The sequence below is a fragment of the Leptodactylus fuscus genome, chromosome 4 (genome assembly GCF_031893055.1).
Source record: "Leptodactylus fuscus isolate aLepFus1 chromosome 4, aLepFus1.hap2, whole genome shotgun sequence".
NCBI classification, from domain to species: Eukaryota; Metazoa; Chordata; class Amphibia; order Anura; family Leptodactylidae; genus Leptodactylus; species Leptodactylus fuscus.
This window is the reverse complement of record NC_134268.1, coordinates 64,429,320-64,440,484: the sequence shown is the minus strand read 5'-3', so window position 1 is coordinate 64,440,484 and position 11,165 is coordinate 64,429,320.

Genomic DNA, 11,165 nt, shown 5'->3' with positions numbered 1-11,165 from the left:
TCCAACAGGTGTAAAGCTGGGTGCACTTGTGTAAGTGAGATAGAAACCCTCAGACTGAGTAAGCCAAGCAAGATAAACACACGTACAAGAATCAGACTGGGCAGTCGTACGATTTATTTGCATTTGCTCATGGCATACTATTTCATACAAGCTGCTCTGTATGTTTGTCCATGACTTTCCATAGACACATATGATCATACACTCAGCATGTATAGACAAATCTCTATGTAAATGTATGTATTACAATTACGTGCATCGATTTTGCTTTACTGTAGTTGTCTTGGCATGTTAATAGCCTACATGGCTTCTTGTAAATATACCGGTTAGTGGAAAAGTTTGTGTTAAACTAGTAAGCAAAATGCAAACAAACAGCACACTCGGTATCTTATCTATCTCGCACTGTGGTGTACTTGTATGCAGCTATGTGTGACATAACAACAATGGATCTCTTCTCTGTTTCTACAGGAGTGGTTTGGCTTTTCTGGGTGGTAGCATATTTTCTCAGTGTGCAGAATGTTGATATTAGGCCACACCTGTCCCCTCCCAATATTTTGCTGTGTGTGTGCACAGGCTGTTCCCTCTGCGCCTTGCTCAGATAATTGCACAGGAGGAACCAGACAAGTACCTGGAATAAAAAATGTGACACAAGTATTTTATAGGCTTATGAGCTACACAAACAGGTAATGCTGAAAGAATCCCCCTTCCTAAGATATTAGCAGACTAATGTAAGCACAGTCAGCTTTAGTCATATGGAAGTCACAGTATAGACGTATGAGACTGCCAAAAGCAGAACTGTTTAAAATAATCTTCACACTTTTTAATATGCATAAGCAAAAATGATTGACACAATCTTAAAGGGATATTCCCACAGTTAACTCCAAGAGGGTCAAAGAGAAATAGCAATAGACATGCATACTTAGATCTGCACAATACTGCAATAGATATGATTTGTGAGAGGTGGAACCAAACTGTATGAAATATTCTAAAACTATCTTGTAGATTTCTTGGGTTCAAATAACACACCACAATTCACATTGCAGAAAAAGCAGCGTTTTTGTTGAAGATTTTACTGCATTATTTTGAGATACAGTCCAGCTTGGCTTAAAAAGGAATGGGAAATATACAGGAAGATCTTATACATAACACTGTCGCTAAATCCACTACTGACTCAGGCCCGGTTAACATCTGTGTTCGGGTTTCCGTTCAGGGAGTTCGCTTGGGGACACCCCCGAACGGAAACATATACACATAAAAAAGCATTTACCTAAGGAAACCCACGGACCCATAGACTACATAATGCATACCTCCCAACCGTCCCGCAGTCCACGGGACATTCATGGATTCAGTGTCCTGTCCCAGTCGGCGGGAGGTATGTCCCAGTTTCAACTCATCTGCGTCCTCCAGATGCAGATGAGTTGGATACATACGAGAGTAAAGCAGAAGTTGTCACAGCTCAGCTCCTGCTTTACCGTTGCGCTCCGGCTAGTGGATGTGTAAGCGCAATGTGATGACGTCACTCACATCGCACCTACAACTCTGTGAGTGAGACTGCAGAGAGAGCTGCAGGGTAAGGGTAAGTATTTTTTTGTGTTAAACATTGAGGGGGAACATAATGAAGGGGGCCATGAAACTGGGGGCAGATAAAGGGCGGGAGAACGGCATGAAACTGGGGCAGAGATGGAGGGAGGACTTGAAACTGGGGGCAGAGATGGAGGGGGGGACATGAAACTGGGGGCAGAGATGGAGGGGGGAGCCATGAAACTGGGGGCAGAGATGGAGAGGGGGACATGAAACTGGGGCAGAGATGGGGGCACATGAAACTGGGGAAGAGATGGAGGGGGGCATGAAACTGGGCGTAGAGATGGAGGGGGCATGAAACTGTGGGCAGAGATGGAGGGGAGACATGAAACTGGGGGCAGAGATGGGGAACATGAAACTGGGGGCAGATGGAAGGGTGACATGACACCGGGGGCAGATGGAAGGGTGACATGAAACCGGAGGCAGAGGTTTGGGGACATGAAACTGGGCGCAGGTGAAGGGGGTATATGAAACTGGGGGAGAGCTGGAGGAATGGATGAATGAGAATGGGCAGAGTCAACATAAAAGTGGGTGGAGCTAAATTTGTCACCCTCTTTCTGTTCTTCAAAAGTTGGGAGGTATGTATAATGGGGTCCATGTGGCTTCTGCTCGGTTTCCGCATTAAAAATGTGGAGAGAAAAGTGCTGCTTGCATCATAGTATCCTACTAAAAAAGCTGATGCAAAGGGGTGATGATCAAAGTGTTAGGCTACCTGTGCATTAACTGAAAGAACAGGCGGGACAGCACATATCTGATATCTGTTTGCTGCTTGTGTCTCCATGAACCTATTAATTTCAAGTTTTGAGCCTGGGTCACAAAAAGGATGAAAACAGGATCTGTCTGGCGTTTTCTGCAGACTCTTGGAACAATAATAATACATGGGCATGTGTATGAAGCCATAGAAAATAATAAGCCATGTGCTAGCCGCTAAAAACATGGCTGAGAAACCCTGAGAAATCACACATGTGCATGGAGCCTTATATTGCTGAACAGTAAATGGAAATAGCCTCAATGTGCATCTGTTGGGTGGGACAAAATATATTTATTGTCACACTTGTGAGTTTCACATTTATTTCAGCGTGATTCAACTGAGGACAGTATAAAGCCAATTTCTACCTGAAGCAGAAGTCTTCTTCAGAAATTCTGTCTAGATTTTTTTGCTTTTACAGCTTCTTCCAAATGTAGAACAGTCATAGAATTATTCCTTGAATTACTAAACCTAATGACTAGAGATGAGCGAACAGTGTTCTATCGAACTCATGTTCGATCGGATATTAGGCTGTTCGGCATGTTCGAATCGAATCGAACACCGCGTGGTAAAGTGCGCCATTACTCGATTCCCCTCCCACCTTCCCTGGCGCCTTTTTTGCTCCAATAACAGCGCAGGGTAGGTGGGACAGGAACTACGACACCGGTGACGTTGAAAAAAGTAGGCAAAACCCATTGGCTGCCGAAAACATGTGACCTCTAATTTAAAAGAACAGCGCCGCCCAGCTTCGCGTCATTCTGAGCTTGCAATTCACCGAGGACGGAGGTTTCCGTCCAGCTAGCTAGGGCTTAGATTCTGGGTAGGCAGGGACAGGCTAGGATAGGAAGGAGAAGACAACCAACAGCTCTTGTAAGAGCTAAATTCCAGGGAGAAGCTTGTCAGTGTAACGTGGCACTGACGGGCTCAATCGCCGCAACCCAGCTTTCCCAGGATCCTGAATGGAATACACTGTCAGTGTATTCCCGTATACCCGATATATACCCCGATACCCGTTCCAACGGTGTGCCCCCCCACCTTCACCCCAGAAATACCCTGCAAGTCCCCTAGCAATAGAATTGGGGCTATATACACCCACAATTTTTACTACTGGTATACAGTGCCATTGTCTGACTGGGAATTCAAAGAATATATTGGGAATACAAATACCCTCATTTCTTGCTACTGCCATATAGTGCCAGTTTCTGACTGGGAATTCAAAGAATATATTGGGGTTACGTGCACCCACAATTTTTACTACTGGTATACAGTGCCATTGTCTGACTGGGAATTCAAAGAGTATATTGGGAATACAAATACCCTCATTTCTTGCTACTGCCATATAGTGCCAGTTTCTGACTGGGAATTCAAAGAATATATTGGGGTTACGTGCACCCACAATTTTTACTACTGGTATACAGTGCCATTGTCTGACTGGGAATTCAAAGAATATATTGGGGTTATAAATACCCTCATTTCTTGCTACTGCCATATAGTGCCAGTTTCTGACTGGTAATTCAAAGAATATATTGGGGTTACGTGCACCCACAATTTTTACTACTGGTATACAGTGCCATTGTCTGACTGGGAATTCAAAGAATATATTGGGAATACAAATACCCTCATTTCTTGCTACTGCCATATAGTGCCAGTTTCTGACTGGGAATTCAAAGAATATATTGGGGTTACGTGCACCCACAATTTTTACTACTGGTATACAGTGCCATTGTCTGACTGGGAATTCAAAGAATATATTGGGGTTATAAATACCCTCATTTCTTGCTACTGCCATATAGTGCCAGTTTCTGACTGGTAATTCAAAGAATATATTGGGGTTACGTGCACCCACAATTTTTACTACTGGTATACAGTGCCATTGTCTGACTGGGAATTCAAAGAGTATATTGGGAATACAAATACCCTCATTTCTTGCTACTGCCATATAGTGCCAGTGTCTGACTGGTAATTCAAAGAATATATTGGGGTTACGTGCACCCACAATTTTTACTACTGGTATACAGTGCCATTGTCTGACTGGGAATTCAAAGAATATATTGGGGTTATAAATACCCTCATTTCTTGCTACTGCCATATAGTGCCAGTTTCTGACTGGTAATTCAAAGAATATATTGGGGTTACGTGCACCCACAATTTTTACTACTGGTATACAGTGCCATTGTCTGACTGGGAATTCAAAGAGTATATTGGGAATACAAATACCCTCATTTCTTGCTACTGCCATATAGTGCCAGTTTCTGACTGGTAATTCAAAGAATATATTGGGGTTACGTGCACCCACAATTTTTACTACTGGTATACAGTGCCATTGTCTGACTGGGAATTCAAAGAATATATTGGGGTTATAAATACCCTCATTTCTTGCTACTGCCATATAGTGCCAGTTTCTGACTGGTAATTCAAAGAATATATTGGGGTTACGTGCACCCACAATTTTTACTACTGGTATACAGTGCCATTGTCTGACTGGGAATTCAAAGAGTATATTGGGAATACAAATACCCTCATTTCTTGCTACTGCCATATAGTGCCAGTGTCTGACTGGGAATTCAAAGAATATATTGGGGTTACGTGCACCCACAATTTTTACTACTGATATACAGTGCCATTGTCTGACTGGGAATTCAAAGAATATATTGGGGTTATAAATACCCTCATTTCTTGCTACTGCCATATAGTGCCAGTTTCTGACTGGTAATTCAAAGAATATATTGGGGTTACGTGCACCCACAATTTTTACTACTGGTATACAGTGCCATTGTCTGACTGGGAATTCAAAGAGTATATTGGGAATACAAATACCCTCATTTCTTGCTACTGCCATATAGTGCCAGTGTCTGACTGGGAATTCAAAGAATATATTGGGGTTACGTGCACCCACAATTTTTACTACTGGTATACAGTGCCATTGTCTGACTGGGAATTCAAAGAATATATTGGGGTTATAAATACCCTCATTTCTTGCTACTGCCATATAGTGCCAGTTTCTGACTGGTAATTCAAAGAATATATTGGGGTTACGTGCACCCACAATTTTTACTACTGGTATACAGTGCCATTGTCTGACTGGGAATTCAAAGAGTATATTGGGAATACAAATACCCTCATTTCTTGCTACTGCCATATAGTGCCAGTTTCTGACTGGTAATTCAAAGAATATATTGGGGTTACGTGCACCCACAATTTTTACTACTGGTATACAGTGCCATTGTCTGACTGGGAATTCAAAGAATATATTGGGGTTATAAATACCCTCATTTCTTGCTACTGCCATATAGTGCCAGTTTCTGACTGGTAATTCAAAGAATATATTGGGGTTACGTGCACCCACAATTTTTACTACTGGTATACAGTGCCATTGTCTGACTGGGAATTCAAAGAGTATATTGGGAATACAAATACCCTCATTTCTTGCTACTGCCATATAGTGCCAGTGTCTGACTGGGAATTCAAAGAATATATTGGGGTTACGTGCACCCACAATTTTTACTACTGGTATACAGTGCCATTGTCTGACTGGGAATTCAAAGAGTATATTGGGAATACAAATACCCTCATTTCTTGCTACTGCCATATAGTGCCAGTTTCTGACTGGGAATTCAAAGAATATATTGGGGTTACGTGCACCCACAATTTTTACTACTGGTATACAGTGCCAATTTCTAACTAGGAATTCAAAATGCGCAAGGCTCCCGGAAAGGGACGTGGACGAGGCCGTGGGCGAGGTCGGGGGAATGGTTCTGGGGAGCAAGGTAGCAGTGAAGCCACAGGGCGTCCCGTGCCTACTCCTGTGGGGCAGCAAGCATTGCGCCACTCCACAGTGCCAGGGTTGCTTGCCACATTAACTAAACTGCAGGGTACAAACCTTAGTAGGCCCGAGAACCAGGAACAGGTCTTGCAATGGCTGTCAGAGAACGCTTACAGCACATTGTCCAGCAGCCAGTCAGACTCTGCCTCCTCTCCTCCTATTACCCAACAGTCTTGTCTTCCTTCCTCCCAAAATTCCGAAGCTTTACAGAACAATAACCCAAACTGTCCCTGCTCCCCAGAGCTGTTCTCCGCTCCTTTCATTGTCCCTCAACCTGCCTCTCCACGTCACGATTCCACGAACCTAACAGAGGAGCATCTGTGTCCAGATGCTCAAACACTAGAGTCTCCTCCATCTCCGTTCGATTTGGTGGTGGATGACCAGCAACCCACCCTCATCGGCGATGATGTGACGCAGTTGCCGTCAGGGCATCCAGTTGACTGGCGCATTGTGCGGGAGGAGGAGATGAGACAGGAGTTGGAAGAGGAAGTGGTGGATGATGAGGACACTGACCCGACCTGGACAGGGGGGATGTCAAGCGGGGAAAGTAGTGTGGATGTTGAGGCAGGTGCAGCACCAAAAAGGGTAGCTAGAGGCAGAGGCAGAGGTCAGCAGCTTAGGCGAAGCCAGGCCACACCCGGAATCTCCCAAGATGTTCCAGTTCGTACCCAGCCCCGAAAAACTCCCACCTCGAGGGCACGTTTCTCGAAGGTGTGGAGTTTTTTCAAGGAATGCGCCGAGGACAGATATAGTGTTGTCTGCACAATTTGCCTCTCGAAATTGATTAGGGGCTCTGAGAAGAGCAACCTGTCCACCACTTCAATGCGCCGTCATTTGGAATCCAAGCACTGGAATCAGTGGCAGGCAGCAACGGCAGGACAAAGGCCGCCTGCCGTTCACGCCACTGCCACTGCCTCTGCCTCTGCCTCTGCCACTGCCACTGCTGACTGTGCTGGCGATGCACTCCAGAGGACGAGCCAGGACACCACTTCATCTGCCTCCGCCACTTTGTTGACTTCTACCTCATCCTCCCCTGGTCCTGTCTTATCTCCTTCTCCTGCACCATCAAAGGCACCATCAGGCGTTTCTTTACAACAACCCACCATCTCTCAGACATTGGAGCGGCGGCAGAAATACACTGCTAACCACCCACACGCGCAAGCCTTGAACGCCAACATCGCTAAACTGCTGGCCCAGGAGATGTTGGCGTTCCGGCTTGTTGAAACTCCCGCCTTCCTGGACCTGATGGCAACTGCGGCACCTCGCTATGCCGTCCCTAGCCGTCACTACTTCTCCCGGTGTGCCGTCCCCGCCTTGCACCAGCACGTGTCACTCAACATCAGGCGGGCCCTTAGTTCCGCGCTTTGCACAAAGGTCCACTTGACCACCGACGCGTGGACAAGTGCATGCGGACAGGGACGCTACATTTCACTGACGGCACACTGGGTGAATGTAGTTGAGGCTGGGACTGCTTCCCAAACTGGCCCGGTGTACCTCGTCTCCCCGCCTAACATTCCTGGCAGGGACACGAGAAGAACACCCCCCTCCTCCTCCTCCTCTACCGCCTCCTCCTCCGCCACCGCCTCCTCCTCCGCCACCGCCTCCTCCTCCGCTGTTAGATTGACCCCAGCTACGAGTTGGAAACGTTGCAGCACTGGCGTTGGTAGACGTCAGCAGGCTGTGCTGAAGCTGATCAGCTTGGGGGACAGACAGCACACTGCCTCCGAGGTGAGGGATGCCCTCCTCGATGAGACGGCAATATGGTTTGAGCCGCTGCACCTGGGCCCAGGCATGGTCGTTTGTGATAACGGCCGGAACCTGGTAGCAGCTCTGGAGCTTGCCGGACTCCAACATGTTCCATGCCTGGCCCACGTCTTCAACCTAGTGGTGCAACGTTTCCTAAAGAGCTACCCCAATGTTCCAGAGCTACTGGTGAAAGTGCGGCGCATGTGCGCCCACTTTCGCAAGTCGACAGTAGCCGCTGCTAGCTTAAAATCTCTCCAGCAACGCCTGCATGTGCCACAACACCGGCTTTTGTGCGACGTCCCCACACGCTGGAACTCAACGTTTCAGATGTTGAATAGAGTGGTTGAGCAGCAGAGACCTTTGATGGAATACCAGCTACAAAACCCTAGGGTGCCACAAAGTCAGCTGCCTCAGTTTCACATCCATGAGTGGCCATGGATGAGAGACCTTTGTGACATCCTACGGGTCTTTGAGGAGTCCACAAGGAGGGTGAGCTCTGAGGATGCGATGGTGAGCCTTACAATCCCGCTCTTGTGTGTTCTGAGAGAATCCCTGATTGACATCAGGGATAACTCAGATCACACAGAGGAGTTAGGGATAGCATCCGATCCGTCACAGCTGGAGAGTAGGTCCACACATCTGTCCGCTTCACTGCGTTTAATGGAGGAGGAGGAGGAGGAGGAGGAGGAAGAAGAGTTGTCCGATGATGTGATGGTGATACAGGAGGCTTCCGGGCAACTTCGAATCGTCCCATTGTTGCAGCGCGGATGGGTAGACATGGAGGATGAGGAGGAAATGGAGATTGAACTTTCCGGTGGGGCCAGAGGAGTCATGCCAACTAACACTGTGGCAGACATGGCTGAGTTCATGTTGGGGTGCTTTACAACCGACAAGCGTATTGTCAAAATCATGGAGGACAACCAGTACTGGATCTTTGCTATCCTTGACCCCCGGTATAAAAACAACATCTCGTCTTTTATTCCGGTAGAGGGGAGGGCCAATCGCATCAATGCTTGCCACAGGCAATTGGTGCAGAATATGATGGAGATGTTTCCAGCATGTGACAGTGGCGGCAGGGAGGGCAGTTCCTCCAGTAGGCAACCAAGTTCTCACCGGTCCACACAAACGAGGGGCACACTGTCTAAGGTCTGGGACACCTTGATGGCACCCCCTCGCCAAAGTGCCGCCACGGAGGGTCCTAGTGTCACCAGGCGTGAGAAGTATAGGCGCATGTTGCGGGAATACCTTTCCGACCACAGCCCTGTCCTCTCCGACCCCTCTGCGCCCTACACGTATTGGGTGTCGAAGTTGGACCTGTGGCTTGAACTTGCCCTATATGCCTTGGAGGTGCTGTCCTGTCCTGCCGCCAGCGTCCTATCTGAGAGGGTGTTCAGTGCAGCCGGTGGCATCATCACTGACAAGCGCACCCGTCTGTCAGCTGAGAGTGCCGACCGGCTCACTTTGATAAAAATGAACCACCACTGGATAGAGCCTTCATTTTTGTGCCCACCTGTGTAAAGCACCCCAACATGAAACTCCATGTCTGTACTCAACCTCTCCAATTCCTCCGCATCCTCATACTCATCCACCATAAGCGTTGCACAATTCTGCTAATACTAGGCTCCCTCCAACATGATTTCCCCCAACTCTGCTGGTTAGAGGCTCCCTCCACCCTGATTTCCACCAACTCTGCTGGTTAGAGGCTCCCTCCACCCTGCTTTCCCACAACTCTGCTGGTTAGAGGCTCCTTCCACCATGAATTTGCCCAAACTGGGCTGTTTAGAGGCTCCCTCCACCATGAATTGGTCCAAACTGGGCTGGTTAGAGGCTCCCTCCACCATGAATTGGTCCAAACTGGGGTGGTTAGAGGCTCCCTCCACCATTAATTGGTCCAAACTGGGCTGGTTAGAGGCTCCCTCCACCATGAATTGGTCCAAACTGGGCTGGTTAGAGGCTCCCTCCACCATGAATTGGTCCAAACTGGGGTGGTTAGAGGCTCCCTCCACCATTAATTGGTCCAAACTGGGCTGGTTAGAGGCTCCCTCCACCATTAATTGGTCCAAACTGGGCTGGTTAGAGGCTCCCTCCACCATGAATTTGCCCAAACTGGGCTGTTTAGAGGCTCCCTCCACCATTAATTGGTCCAAACTGGGCTGGTTAGAGGCTCCCTCCACAATTAATTGGTCCAAACTGGGCTAATTAGAGGCTCCCTCCACCATGAATTGGTCCAAACTGGGTTTTTTAGAGGCTCCCTCCACCATGAATTTGCCCAAACTGGGCTGTTTAGAGGCTCCCTCCACCATGAATTGGTCCAAACTGGGCTGGTTAGAGGCTCCCTCCACCATGAATTTCCCAAAACTTGGCTGTTTAGAGGCTCCCTCCACCATTAATTGGTCCAAACTGGGCTGGTTAGAGGCTCCCTCCACCATGAATTGGTCCAAACTGGGGTTTTTAGAGGCTCCCTCCACCATGAATTGGTCCAAACTTGGCTGTTTAGAGGCTCCCTCCACCATGAATTGGTCCAAACTGGGCTGGTTAGAGGCTCCCTCCACCATGAATTGGTCCAAACTGGGTTTTTTAGAGGCTCCCTCCACCATGAATTTGCCCAAACTGGGCTGTTTAGAGGCTCCCTCCACCATGAATTGGTCCAAACTGGGTTTTTTAGAGGCTCCCTCCACCATGAATTGGTCCAAACTGGGCTGGTTAGAGGCTCCCTCCACCATGAATTGGTCCAAACTGGGGTGGTTAGAGGCTCCCTCCACCATTAATTGGTCCAAACTGGGCTGGTTAGAGGCTCCCTCCACCATTAATTGGTCCAAACTGGGCTGGTTAGAGGCTCCCTCCACCATGAATTTGCCCAAACTGGGCTGTTTAGAGGCTCCCTCCACCATTAATTGGTCCAAACTGGGCTGGTTAGAGGCTCCCTCCACAATTAATTGGTCCAAACTGGGCTAATTAGAGGCTCCCTCCACCATGAATTGGTCCAAACTGGGTTTTTTAGAGGCTCCCTCCACCATGAATTTGCCCAAACTGGGCTGTTTAGAGGCTCCCTCCACCATGAATTGGTCCAAACTGGGCTGGTTAGAGGCTCCCTCCACCATGAATTTCCCAAAACTTGGCTGTTTAGAGGCTCCCTCCACCATTAATTGGTCCAAACTGGGCTGGTTAGAGGCTCCCTCCACCATGAATTGGTCCAAACTGGGCTGGTTAGAGGCTCCCTCCACCATTAATTGGTCCAAACTGGGCTGGTTAGAGGCTCCCTCCACCATG